This window comes from Crinia signifera, chromosome 11, assembly GCF_055691185.1.
Source record: "Crinia signifera chromosome 11, ASM5569118v1, whole genome shotgun sequence".
Taxonomy (NCBI): Eukaryota; Metazoa; Chordata; class Amphibia; order Anura; family Myobatrachidae; genus Crinia; species Crinia signifera.
Window position 1 is genome coordinate 102,208,649 of NC_139227.1, and position 14,978 is coordinate 102,223,626.

At 50.7% G+C, this 14,978-nt stretch overlaps 1 protein-coding gene across 7 annotated transcripts in view; it reads right to left on the minus strand.

Moving 5' to 3' along the window:
• NELL1 (neural EGFL like 1) overlaps positions 1-14,978 on the minus strand; it is a 558,514-nt gene that overhangs the window by 103,677 nt on the left and 439,859 nt on the right. The window lies entirely within an intron of this gene.

Below are 14,978 nucleotides of genomic sequence, written 5' to 3' on the forward strand. Positions count from 1 at the left end.
TAACCTTGACTGAACGAGAAATGTGGCAGGTTCACCTCACATAATTATACTGCTTTATAGCTAGATTTACCATAATATCTAGGACACCTATGGTTTACACAGGTTCCGTGGCTGGCTAAATCCAAGCTTGCATTTCCCCTGGTTTTAAACAGCCCCGGAACCTGTGTACATCATAGGTGCCCCCAAGTACAGCAAGTCTAGTTAGAGTGCAGTAACATCTTAACTCTCCGCATTCTGAAACCTCATACAATATGTAAATGGGGATTACAGCCGCACTATAATTTATTGCACGTCGGGATATTTTGTGTACAATAATTACTGTGTTTATTTACGATGCTCTCTGACAAGTGCTGCTCTAAACTAACGCACACAATTCATTGGCTGCGGCGTAGAGCGTCTCCGTAATAAACTACAGATACTCTCCCCCCACTAGCAACCAGGGACTTCCTATTGTAAATCTATATTTACACCGGCTGATTATTATTTATTTTCTGATTAAATACATTTCCTACAATACATTAATACAGATAATGTGCAGAATGAAACATGGATATTGCAGCTGGCTGGAAGACGGGGAAGATGTATTGTGCGCGGTCCGCGTTGCGTTGTTTCATTGTGCTGCGGAGAGCACCTGACAGTTGCTATGGATTAGATGTGAACAGAAATAAATTGTACTCAGATTTTAAATAATGCAGCAAATGTTCATCAAACAGGATTCCCGGTAAATCTTCCAGTGTCACATTTAAGCGACGAAGGCGCTTAATCTGAAATAAATGACGTGATTTATTGATTCCACCCTGGAACCAAGCACAGGCATTAGAAAAGCATAGGGCGAAGGTTCCCAAACGTGGTCCGCAAGGCACACCGACAGTCCAGGATAGCCGTGGTTAAATCAAATTGACTGAGGAATTAAGTCACCTCTGGCCAAGCATGAATATGCTTAAGACCTGGACCGTTGGGGTGCCTTGAGGACCGCGTTTGGGAAACTCTGGGATTATGGGCAGGGCAAGAGAGGTGCAGAACCTGAGGCCGTTCTAAGAGAAGCGGCACCGACCACCCTTCTGATTACAGTAGTTCCAACATTGGCCTTTATATCAGCCCAATGACACATAACCTGCTACAGTATAGAATTCCCATGGTGACCGGTACCGGAGTTTACTGGCCTTATAACAGATACCAATAGTTTCCTCATCGGCCACTCAGGAGAGCCCCCAGTGGGTCAGGGAATCTGCACCCTCAACCTTCCCAAATGAGGCACATACATTGCTGGGGTATGCCCATTCATTTACCAACCAATATAATCCATATTATAACACTACAGGCGTATCATATGTTACTTTTAAAAATGCAAGTACTGCAAATGTAAATAGGTCAAGTCCTAGCTCCAATTTACAGTAACAGCAGAGAGAGAATGAGGGGGATAGAGTGGGACCGAGGGGGGTAGAGTGGGAAGAAGGGGAATATACTGGAAAAGAGGGGGGTAGAGTGGGATGATGGGGGACAGAGTGGGAAGGATGGGGATAGAGTGGGAAGTAGGAGATTAGAGTGGAAAAGAGGGGAATAGAGTGGGAAGACGGGGAATAGAGTGGGGAAAAAGGGGAATAGATTGGGAAGGAGGGGAACAGATTGGGAAGGAGGGGAATAGATTGGGAAGGAGGGGGATAGAGTGAAAAGGAGGGGGATAGAGTGGGAAGGAGGGGGATGGAGTGGAAAAGAGAGAGGTAGAGTGGGAAGATGGGGGATAAAGTGGAAAGGAGGGGATATAGTGGGAAAAAAGGGGAATAGAGTGGGAGGAAAGGGGATAGAGTTGGAAGGAGGGGGATAGAGGAGGAAGGAGGAGTTTGAGTGGGAAGGAGGGGAATAGAGTGGGGAAAAAGGGGAATAGATTGGGAAGGAGGGGGATAGATTGGGAAGAAAGGGAATAGAGTGGAAAGAAGGAGAATAGAGTGGAAAGGAGGGGAATAGAGTGGGAAGGAGGGGGATAGAGCAGAAAAGAGAGAGGTAGAGTGGGAAGATGGGGGATAAAGTGGAAAGGAAGGGATAGAGTGGAAAGGAGGGGGATATAGTGGGAAAAAAAGGGGAATAGAATGGGAGGAAAGGGGATAGAGGAGGAAGGAGGGGGATAGAGGAGGAAGGAGGAGAAGATTAGAGTGGGAAGGAGGGGAATAGATTGGGAAGGAGGGGGATAGAGTGGAAAGGAGGGGAATAGAGTGGGAAGGAGGGGGAGAGTGTGTAAAAGAGAGCGGTAGAGAGGGAAGATGGGGAATAAAGTGGAAAGGAAGGGATAGAGTGGAAAGGAAGTGGATAGAGTGGGAAAAAAGGGGAATAGAGTGAGAGGAAGGGGGATACAGTGGAAAGAAGAGTGATAGAGTGGGAAAGAGGAAGAGAGAGTGGGAAATGGAGAGGAAGTGGGAAGGATAGAGAGATGGAGGGAGAGAGAGTGGCAAGATTGGGGCGGGAGTGGGAAGGAGGGAGGGAGAGAATGGCAGGGAGAGTGATAAATGGAGGAGTAGGGAGGGAGAGAGACAGTTTTACCACAGACCAGCTATTGCTCAGCTCGGAATACAATAACTCTGCCCCTGAGCAGTGGTCCCGCAGCATCTCAGGGGTAAATGGGGCAGTGCCCGATGCCTGACAGTAAGCAGGGACATCACTCAGAGGAACATCGGTCACAGCCACTTTATAATATAATTTGCCCGCATCCCTGCTATCTGTAGCTGGGTTATTATGGAGCCATTAGAGTTTTACTCTCTGAAGTTTCCTTTTATGTTGATCCGGAGAAAAGACACCAACAGAATAGGCATTATATGCATTTCTATCTAATTTGCCTTAGAGGGAAATACAGAACTTTCTCTGATGTTCCGGCGCGCTCACAATTAGCGAACTTTGTTGTTTAGATTAAGATTGTATTTAATATGCCAGGGAGGAGATTTCAGGACAGTAAGTGAAAATATCGTATATAAAAAAAGGCTAACACTGCACCTCAACTCAATGGGGGGGGGGGGATTCAAGTGTTTTGTGCACCAGCGCCCACTAAATGGTGTCCATCAGAAAAATTCAAGTGTTGGTCCAATTGGTCATGCAGTAATATTACCCATGAGGAGGAGGTTCCAGGTAACTGTGGGGGGAGGGGGTTGCAGTGCCAATATGGACCACTTCATTGTCCATGAATTTTCGTCTTCCACCACAACTGTCAGCAAGTTCAACCCTTAATCTACGCAGACTAGAAAGGCCTGTTGTGTCATTATAATTACCCAGAAGTCTATTCTCCATTCGGAGTGACACAATTGCGCATCTATAGGTGGTGTATCTAGGTAACGTTGCCATTAGGTCTGTTGGGTGTGGTATGACTTGCCCGCCGGTCGCGATTCCACCGTCAGCAAATTATCCGCCACCCGTCTGCTATTACGAGAAATACATCCCAGAACCTGACGGTTCAATGTCTTCTGAGTCCATCTGAGGATAAACTCGACATCTTTATCTGATTCTCACCTTCTCTTCATCTTCAAAGAGTTCACTGAGACTCCCGCATTCAAAGCCAAGAGAGCAACAAGGAACAAGAGTCTACGGTCGTTGCAAAGACCTTGCCGCGCCATTGATCCCATTTTTGCCTGTGCTTAATTCAATAAAACCTCTACGAAGCTCTAAAACTAGATTTCTTTGTACTTATAGGATAGCGGACGTTGCCGAAAACAACTTTTCTTACAATAGACGCGGCTGTTAATCCCCCAGCAATTGGGATAGAAACCGACAAAATGGGCAATTACATAAACCGACAAAATAGCTTCCTCTCCTACGCACTCTTTCCCCCGGCTCAGCCACGCACTTATCTCTCCTTACTGAGAATCCCAATCCACGTTCCCAAACTCCAAGCCCTCATGTATAATGCACCAGCCTCATGTACTGTACATGCAAGATGTGAATTTTTATTCGAAACAAAAAAGAGGACAGATTTTTTTTTAATCGACGTCGCTGACGCCGCGTGGTGACAAGTGTTTGACAAAAGGTGTTTTGTTTCTACTTAAAAAAAAACAGCGAAAAGAAAAAAAAAATCTCCCCGTCTCGGAAAGCCACGCAGAGCGATGTATTCTGATCGCAGCACAAACATCTGCATTGCAAATAGATCATTTATAGAAACACAGCTGTTATCTTAGTGCAGCAGCATCCCACCTGGGATCGGGCAGGATATCCAGGCAGCGCGCCGCTGCAACTGCCATTTATTTAATAAATGACGGGACTGCAGGCGGCTTGGTGCTGAATGTAAGGACTCCCGGGCTCATGGGTGCATGTCAGGACCTAGCGCTCGTATCCGCCTTGAGAAAGGCAGTGTTTACAGCATTTGCACAGTCCCGGGAGAACTTCAGTTCGCGGATCACACAGTAAGGCCACAAAAGCAAGGTACAAAACGCACCTTTATTTCATATTAACAGTACATGAAAACCATAACCACACCACTAACACTACACAATACAGGTAGCCTACAATATACACAGCACACACTAACTATATCAGAACCACACAAAGGTGAACACCTCCCCTTCCCTTCCACAGACAATAGTCACCTTGGGCAGTCTCTAAGCTGAGGCTGGTGGGGCCTTGGTGAGGGGGGAATGCAGAACCCCAGCGGAGGTACGGGCTCCACTGAGCCAGGGCCGATGCCCGCTGCCGGTCCTGCAGGTGATGAATCCCAGCCGCTTGGCCTGTGGGTGCCGTCGGGGTGCTGGCACGCTGGATGCAACCGCTGGCTGTGGTATGGGGTCCACTGCGCCAGGGCCGACTGCCCACTGCTGGTCCTGCAGGTGATGAATCCCAGCCGCTTGGCCTGTGGGTGCCGTCGGGGTGCTGGCACGCTGGATGCAACCGCTGGCTGTGGTATGGGGTCCACTGCGCCAGGGCCGACTGCCCACTGCTGATGTTCTGGTGGGGTCTGGAGGGAACTCAGCTTCCTCCCCTGGGATCCTGCCTCGCCGGGTCAGGGATCCTGGATGGATGCAGAAAGTTGAACCCAGAGCTGTTGTTTCAGCCCATTTTATCCTTGAGTTCTGCGACCGGATTGGTTGTTGCTTGAAGCCTGAGATGTAAATGCCCCTGAGTCCTGTGTAGGGATTGGCTGCTGCTGTAGCCCTGCCAACTTGCTGTTCTCTGGGACTCTCTGGCCCCCTGCTGGTCTGGTGCCGGCCAGTCTATAACAAGTCCCCGGGGAGAACAAAAGGCCAGGAACCATTGCTGATAAGGGGGCGGCCCAGGTGTGAAGTCAAAACAGACCCTGTTGTTGGTTGTGAAGTCTCAGCCTATTCAGCTTGCTGATGCTTCCTGTGAGGGGGATGAGATAGGGGGGTGTCGGCTGTCCGCATTAGCCAACAAGATATTACACACATGCAATAAACCATACATTACTGTGATAGAGACATATCAGGCTCAGGAGTATATGCCCTGATGGGCGCAATACTTATAAACACGCGGTACTATTTCCCATCGCAGGCAGACATCTGGTATGTAATAAAGTCCTGTCCTAGTACTATAGAACACACAGTCCTGTGGAAGGCTCTATTAGTGTGAGAGGCACGGCTCCCATGAGATGGCAGGCAGGGAATTGTATTGGAAAAATGTTGTTAATTCAGGTAAGAGAGTGTCTGGGTCTCTGGGCTATATTTAGGAATCTTGGGGTGCCTACCCCCTCATGATCCAGGTGGGGGTGCCCAGAGGGTGGATCATGACATACCTCCCCCTTCCTAAATCCGGTCCGAGGGGCTGGCTCCCAGATCGGAGCCAGTCAGGATGACCGGGTCCAGTGATCTCCTGGAGGCGTGATTCCGCTCCTCCTGCTCTGGATGAGGGGGGTCCGAGGTCAGCAGTTCACCATGTGTAACCCGCATTCCCGTACCCCAGTTACAGGGTTTGCCCCTGTCATGTGGAAATCTTTCCTTCTCTCCTGCCTGTTTGGTTGACCCTCCTCCCTCCGCCTCTGGCGCAACTGGGAGGGGCCCGATCGGTGTACACAGGCTACAATCCGGAAACCTGGCTGCGGATTCTGCTCTTAACAACAGCGCCGACGTTGGCTGCAGGGGAGCAGTGGGTAACAACGATGCTTCTCCCAAAACATCAGAAGCCTTCACCGTCACCCCACTTGGGCCTGAAACCTCCCCCAGCCCCTGAAGCTGCTGGGCCTCCCCTGGGCAACCTTCCATCCATGTCTGTTCATCCACCTTGCAGGGCCTCAGCACACTCTGCCCCCACCTGCCCTCAGCAGCAGGCAGCGGTCCTGGGGATTCTCCTTCACACCATGGCTGCAGAAGAGCAGGGGGTATCCGCAATCCTTCCCCTGCTCTTCCCTCCACAGCCCCCACAAACACCTCCCCCAGTTCTAGATGGTCCTCTGGACCCTTACGTGATGCTTGAAGGGCCATGCTGGTGGGATCCTTCTCCCCCACCTCCCAGGGCCTGAGCACACCCAGCCTCCACCTGCCCTCAGCAGCAGGCAGCGGTCCTGAGGATTCTCCTTCACACAATGGCTGCAGAGAAGCAGGGGGTATCCGCAAGTCTCCCCCTGATTTTCCCACAACCCCCCCCCTTGGGTCGAACACCTCCCCCAGCCCTTTGAACAATAACTGCTGGGCCTCCCCTGGGCAAACTTCCCTCTTCCCCAGGGTGCACTGCTTCCCCAGCCTGGCTATGAGAGGGACTGGGGCCGTGGCATTGTACGGCAGCACTGCTGGCATCACCCTCACAGCCCCAGGTGCAAACTCACATTCTCTTGCTCGTGCCATGCTGGCTGGTGAGGTGTCTTCCTCTGAGGCCCAGGGGGGTGATGAGCTATGCCTCTGACCATCCCCTCCATGTTTGCTTGCTTGGCTGCCTGTTTGCTGCAGCGGCTCCCCGGGCACATAATTACAGTCAGTCACTCTTGCAGGGGACTCCCAGAAGCGCTGCACCCCAGCCTCTACTCCCTGCTCTGGCACCCCGGTCACATACCTGCCTTTTGACTCCAGATCCTCCTGGCTCTGATGGCTAAGTGGGAACAGTCCTGGATAATCCTCCTGGGGTGGTAGAGTGGCAGAGCACACACCAGACACATTTCCTTCCATCTCCCCCTGCTGAATATGCTGGGGATCCTGGGGCAAGATGCCCTCATTCGCTGGGCCACTGGTGGTCATGTAGGGGAGAAGTACTGCCCCCTCTGCTGGGGCACAATCATTGCAGACCCCCTGGCCGCTAGTTTCAAAGTCTCCATCTCCCACATCTGCAAAAGGGAAGATGTACTGCCATTCTTCCTGGGGTGCCATTTTTGGGTGCACCCCCATCCTTTGGCTAGCTGCTTGGAGCAGTGGCTGACCACTGCTTTGTACCTCCTGTGGCGAGGACTCAGCCATCACAGTCCCAGCCTCCGAGATCTGCTCTGCTCTGGGGCTAGTCTCTGGGGCAGCCCCTGCACTGTATACTGGCACTGCTCCATCTATCACGGGCTCCGTGTGCACCAGTCCATCATCACCATGTGGGGCCACAGTGCCCAGCTCCGCCACACTACTTGGCACAATGCAGGGGGAATAAATATCCCCTCCCCGATATCCATCTGCCACAATCACAGTCCATGATGTTAGGGCTCCTTTAGAGTCCGGGGTCCCTGGTGCGATATCACAGGGACACACCACAGCTAGTTCCTCATTTCCCAACTCACTGAATGGGAACAGTTCTGTGATTTCTCCCTGTGTCAGTGGGGGATCTAGTTCTGTGGCTCTCTGAGGATGCATAAGCTGCAGCAGCCGACGTTCCTCTGCCTCCACCCTCTGACACTGGTCCAGCCACTCTGGGGAATTCAGCTGTCCCTGTGCCAGGGCGACCCTCTCTGCATTATCATAACAGTGCAGGAGACACTGCAACTGCTCCTGGACATTTCTCAGTTCTCCTGGACACAGGACCCAGTTCCTATACACGCTGAATGCATGTAGCGGGTCCTCTTGTTGCTCGTACACCCATCGGATGAGAGTGCAGTGTGAGCGGCCTTCAGGGGGTGTGCTGCATCGTAGCCTCCATTCGTCAGTTAGGTCCTCCAGACTCATTCTTGCTAATGGAGCTCCAGATTCTGCAGGCCACAGTTCCTCTGCCTCCCCCCCTGGGATCTCGGTAGTGGACCCCTCGGTCATCCACCCTGGTGGCACCATCAACTCCTCCTCCCTTTGAGTTCTCTTTGCGGGCTCCTTCCCAGGACCCGCTTTACCCGGTGCTGGCACGCTGGCCTCAGCGATCCGGCTTCTGTGCATTAGCTGATGCGTGGCGTTACTTACTTCTGTGACAAAAGCCTTCCACGCCACCGTATGCAGCAGGTTTCCTGCAGCAGCCTCAGATACATACTGCTCAAATTCATCGGTCAGGTAAGCTGCTTTCTCCTCTGTGGTAGCTCCTGTCCATACATTAATCCACCGATATGCTGCTTCCCAATCCTCCCAGAGGGGCTGCATCAGCGTGGATGGGCTTCTTCAGTCCCATTCCTCAGCCAGACGACTCCATGACGATTCCTCATCTATGAGCCTCACTGCTCTGGGTGACTGTGGGCACCTCTTGCCTCTCTTTGGACGTCTCTGTCCTTTTCCTGGAGCCATTCTCCACACGGGCTGCACTCGTAGAGCTTGGTCAGCGTCACTTGCTGGACCCCCTTACGTCAGCTTCCGCTTCTGGGCCACGGCACACTCCGCCGTTCCCTCGCTTGCAGGGATTGTCCCCTGGACAAGCCGGCACTTAAGCGGAATTCTTCCTTTGCTTAATGCCCTCACAAATTATCCTTTTTCTCCTCCCCGGCATCCCTGCTAGGGTTACAAGAGCTCACCTCTGTGTGGTTCTATACTACTGGTTATGGGCTATTGCGCCAACAGAACCTGGCCGTATAACGATACGGGCCCCTGGTTCTGCCTGGTCTACAGGACTGTGTGATCCCCACTGCTTGCCACCAATTGTAAGGACTCCCGGGCTCATGGGTGCATGTCAGGACCTAGCGCTCGTATCCGCCTTGAGAAAGGCAGTGTTTACAGCATTTGCACAGTCCCGGGAGAACTTCAGTTCGCGGATCACACAGTAAGGCCACAAAAGCAAGGTACAAAACGCACCTTTATTTCATATTAACAGTACATGAAAACCATAACCACACCACTAACACTACACAATACAGGTAGCCTACAATATACACAGCACACACTAACTATATCAGAACCACACAAAGGTGAACACCTCCCCTTCCCTTCCACAGACAATAGTCACCTTGGGCAGTCTCTGAGCTGAGGCTGGTGGGGCCTTGGTGAGGGGGGAATGCAGAACCCCAGCGGAGGTACGGGCTCCACTGAGCCAGGGCCGATGCCCGCTGCCGGTCCTGCAGGTGATGAATCCCAGCCGCTTGGCCTGTGGGTGCCGTCGGGGTGCTGGCACGCTGGATGCAACCGCTGGCTGTGGTATGGGGTCCACTGCGCCAGGGCCGACTGCCCACTGCTGGTCCTGCAGGTGATGAATCCCAGCCGCTTGGCCTGTGGGTGCCGTCGGGGTGCTGGCACGCTGGATGCAACCGCTGGCTGTGGTATGGGGTCCACTGCGCCAGGGCCGACTGCCCACTGCTGATGTTCTGGTGGGGTCTGGAGGGAACTCAGCTTCCTCCCCTGGGATCCTGCCTCGCCGGGTCAGGGATCCTGGATGGATGCAGAAAGTTGAACCCAGAGCTGTTGTTTCAGCCCATTTTATCCTTGAGTTCTGCGACCGGATTGGTTGTTGCTTGAAGCCTGAGATGTAAATGCCCCTGAGTCCTGTGTAGGGATTGGCTGCTGCTGTAGCCCTGCCAACTTGCTGTTCTCTGGGACTCTCTGGCCCCCTGCTGGTCTGGTGCCGGCCAGTCTATAACAAGTCCCCGGGGAGAACAAAAGGCCAGGAACCATTGCTGATAAGGGGGCGGCCCAGGTGTGAAGTCAAAACAGACCCTGTTGTTGGTTGTGAAGTCTCAGCCTATTCAGCTTGCTGATGCTTCCTGTGAGGGGGATGAGATAGGGGGGTGTCGGCTGTCCGCATTAGCCAACAAGATATTACACACATGCAATAAACCATACATTACTGTGATAGAGACATATCAGGCTCAGGAGTATATGCCCTGATGGGCGCAATACTTATAAACACGCGGTACTATTTCCCATCGCAGGCAGACATCTGGTATGTAATAAAGTCCTGTCCTAGTACTATAGAACACACAGTCCTGTGGAAGGCTCTATTAGTGTGAGAGGCACGGCTCCCATGAGATGGCAGGCAGGGAATTGTATTGGAAAAATGTTGTTAATTCAGGTAAGAGAGTGTCTGGGTCTCTGGGCTATATTTAGGAATCTTGGGGTGCCTACCCCCTCATGATCCAGGTGGGGGTGCCCAGAGGGTGGATCATGACACTGAACAACCGGTATCCATTTAGCACAAACTGGGCCAAAGCTATTTCTGGAACAGTTGATACATTACGGGTACGGAGCTATTAGGGAGATTATAATCTTCGGGCACTAATTGGGCAAAACAAAAAATAGCATCAGAAAAACCAGCGCGCCACAAAATGAATACAAAATAACACCACATACAGGGCTACCAGGGAGAGTGCACATGCCAGCCGCTACACAACCTACAGTAGGCCAGTGATGGCTAACCTTGACGCTCCAGCTGTTGTTGAACTACACATCCCAGCATGCCCTGCATCAGTTTTAGCATGGCCAAATAGTAAAACTGTATCGGGGCATGCTGGGATGTGTAGTTCAACAACAGCTGGAGCGTCAAGGTTAGCCATCACTGACCTAGGCAAAGACCTAGGGCCCAGCTAGGTATCCCTTGAATATCAATGCCCTAATAGAAATGATTTAGCATTAAGCATTGTCACACATTCACGGCCCTGTGCTGTCTCTCCACACAGACAGTGAATGGCTGTCGGCACTCTGATTGGTGCATGGCTCCAGCCAACCCGCAATCAGCATGCTGACAGCCATTCATTGTCTGGCTGCAGACTGGGAGGCATGTAGGGAATGCTGCACTCTGATGGGTGGTGATCTCCACCCATCCACCAATCAGCATGTCAATAGCCACAGTCTAGCTGCAGGCTGGAAGGTAGGTAGAGAATGTTGCCCCCTAGAATTGTTGGACCTTGAACAGATGACACAGGAGTGAATCATCTGATCAACAGTCAATAGGTCGACATGGCTAATTATGTGCACAAAAGGTGAACACAAATAAAAGGTTGACGCACATTATTTGTTTTTGTTTTGTGTTAATGTGTGTGCGTGGGGGAAGCGGTCATCTATTAGAATGAACTTAGGTCTACAGTCATTAGGTCGACCCCACTAGGTCGACTGGCAGGAAGGTCGACCTGACTTAAGGTCGACATGGGCCAAGGTCGACATGACTTAAGGTCGAATTTGCATAAAGGTCGACATGAGGAAGGTCGACTGGTCATAAGGTCGACATCGGGTTTTTCACTGTTTTTTGAGCCGACATGTGCCGACAGGCGGTATTTCATGCCCTACCATCCACTAGGGCGTGGAGGAGGTTATTAAAGCTGTGGCGAGCGAAGCGAGGCACCGTGCCCGAAGCATTGCGAGCGAAGCGAGCGATGCGGGGGTCCGATTCTCATTGCCAACTGTGTCAATGTCAACTGTGTCGACATTCAGATCGAAAAACAGTGAAAAACCCACGTCGACCTTATGACCAGTCGACCTTCCTCATGTCGACCTTTATGCAAATTCGACCTTAAGTCATGTCGACCTTGGCCCATGTCGACCTTAAGTCAGGACGACCTTCCTGCCAGTCGACCTAGTGGGGTCGACCTAATGACTGTAGACCTAAGGTCATTCTGACAGATGTACCGATTCCGTGCGTGGGGGGGGGGGGTGTAACTCGTGATTTTGTCTCCGTATCCGTAAAGCTGTGCAGTTACATCTGCAGAGCTCTGCTCCACCCGACACGCTCTGCAGAAGCCGAATGCTCGCTAATCTAACATGCGCTTACATGGAGACGTGCGGTCCCGTAACTGCTAGCTGTCATGTAAGGCTGTCTCCGAGCTGTCACACTACAGCACTCATACATCAGAGGCAGGGGAAGAAAAGGCAACTGGGGACGTGATGACATCACTATCATGCCAATTACATACGTGTCTGGCCATACAGAAATCAAATGTTGGTGGGTATATGAACATGTCGCTGCTTCTACAACATATGCTCGTCCCTATAACATATTCGGCAAACATATTAATCATGGATAAGCCATAGAGACCATGTTTTCATTTACAGTAGCAGAGCTAACATTTCAGATCAGTGATTTATTCTGCTACTTTCCAGGAATCTCATTAAAATATCCAGCTGGATATGAGCCCGTTATTAACTACCGAGGGTCTGATTGTAGCGGATATCCCAAAAACTACACTGCGACCGCGACTGCCGGCATGTGTGAGCTCGGAAGGTGCATTGGTCTTATTGGCTGCCACCAAATCATCGTATCACTTGCACTACCTCCCCCACTCTGTGTGATCTGAAACGCATCACTGTTTTTCTACACCTAAACATAGGGTATGGGTAAAAACCGGACCCAGACAAGACTCCGGGCCGCCGGACCACCACCCGGGGGTGTCCTGTCCTGGATTGCTTCACATGACAGCTGTCACCAGGGAGAGGAGGAGGGGGAGAATAAAGCGTCTCTGTAGGGTCCGGGCATGTAGCAAAACCGGAATGGTCCGGATCACACAGGGAGGCTGTAATCTCCCCTTCCCCATGTCCATGGTGAAAGCTATCACAGGCATCCCGTCTGACAAGACACCCCCAGGACAGGACACTACAAGCTCCGGACTGCAGATTTTGATGTCCTGTCCGGTGGTCCGGGGTCTTGTCAAGGTCCGGGTTTTAACATAGTCCCCTAAACATAGACGTTCTGGTTATTTGTTGTTGCTATTATGTAATCAGGAACGTGTTCTGCCAATTGTGCTTACAGGATTTTGTTTGTAGATGCCATGAGTATACACTTTTATGTGTCAGTTAATTTATAAAGGGAAAAGGTCGACAAAGGTGGATTTTTCAGGGTTTTCTTTGTGTCAATGCCCCAATTAGCGCACTGCGTTTGATCGCAATGCTTCGGGCCATTCCCAATGGGCATCCACGTGAATGGTAAAGTATGAAAGAGTCAGACAAAGTAAAAATTCCCCCAAAAACTCAGGTCGACATTGTTCATGTGTTGACCAGTGCCATGTCAACCTTTTGATAGTGTTGACCTTTTGTCAATGTTGATCTTGTGCATGCCGACTTATTGATCTAATGCAGTCCTTATGGGATCTCAATGATAGGATAACAGTGTCTAGTGTGACAGCCAATCGTTGTCGATGTGGCATAACCAAATGAAAAGCACAATATGAGTTTTTATTCCATTTGTTACTTGAGTTCCGATTGGGAACAGTAAGGGTGCCAGACGCTGCAGTGGTCACTGGCAGTGGTGGTTGCTCCCCTATTTGAATTTTGAACTGTGCTGCAGGCCCCCCTCCCCTGGATCCGCCACTGAACCACACCCGTAGGACACGTAATGGTGTGTACCCGGTAGAACAGCCCTATCACTATACTGTTCTTTGCTGCTACTGATGAATAAGTCAGCAGAGATTTATTGATCGCGGTCAGTGACTTGAGCTGGAGGGATGTGGTCGCGCCGCAGCGGCAGCCCCTGAATGATATTCTGCACCGAGCGGTTTTAATATGACCCAAAATACAGAACAGCACAACTCGCTATTAACCCTTTATTTACATTCGCAGTAACAAAACAGACTGGCATTACAAAACCCGCCCATAGCAACCAATCAGATTCTGTATATCATTTTCTAGGATGCAATAGAGGAATGAATAGAAATGTCATATTTAGAAGCGTTAGTAAATTTAACCCTTACGTGTAATGAGCAGTAACAAACGATATTACATCATTACACGATGATGCCGCCATGTTTTGCAGGCCAGGGTTTCATGATAAAATATTTAGTGAGGAACCGGAGAAAAGACCCCGTTTGTGTCCTGAATCCCAGAGCTGAGCTCAGGCGGCTGAAGAATGCATTATCTCCTATAACAAGTGATGCTGGGGGCTGTCATCATTTGTCATGGGCCCTGGCAGCGAGGACGCCGGAGATGCGTCTCGTCAGCAGCAGTGTCACATAGTATAAGGATGAGGGTGACCAGCAGATGGGTTGTGGCCCTTGGAGGCTGCACTGTCCGGAACCTCTAGTGGTTATAATCTCCCTGATCGTACACATTGCACAGAAGCTACATCTGTACTTAAGCAAGTTGTTGGGGCCTAATTCATGTTTGTACGCTGCATATGTTCATGCAACAAAGTGATTATCGTCCGACTGCGCTTTTTCTGCGATCATGCCCCTACTAAAGGTCAACATTGACATGAAAAAAGGTCAACTTACAGTATGAAAGGGCCGACGTGAGTTTTTGAAGGGAAAAACTTTTATGGATCAATGTCGACACCTGTCGACAAGGACACCCAATTGCTTGTGTCAACCTTTTTTCCACATCGACAGTGTGCAATCGACAGCTTGTCAATGTCGACCTTTTGGTGTTGACCTATTGACTGTTGATCTATCAGTCTGATAGCCAAAAGATTACACTAAATCCAATAAGCCATCGGAAGGGCGCAGCAGCCATATTTGCAGTGCTACGTTTTTCCGACACTCTTATCCAGTTTCCCGGGAAGAGCGACACCAGCTCACAGCACCTAACCTGAGAATGACACCTCAGGTCCAGCTGCGGCTCTGCACAGGAACTGACATAACCAAGCCTTGATCCCTCAATTTAGGCTGGAAGCCGTCTGCACTTTGATGTCGGTAATAGACTTGTCAGTCATTTTAACTATTTATTTGCAGCACATAACTTTTCTGTCAGCCTCGATTTGTCCGGCCATCCGTTTCACAGTCTGGGGACGCTTCGCTGTGGCTTCTTCACAGATGAATAAAT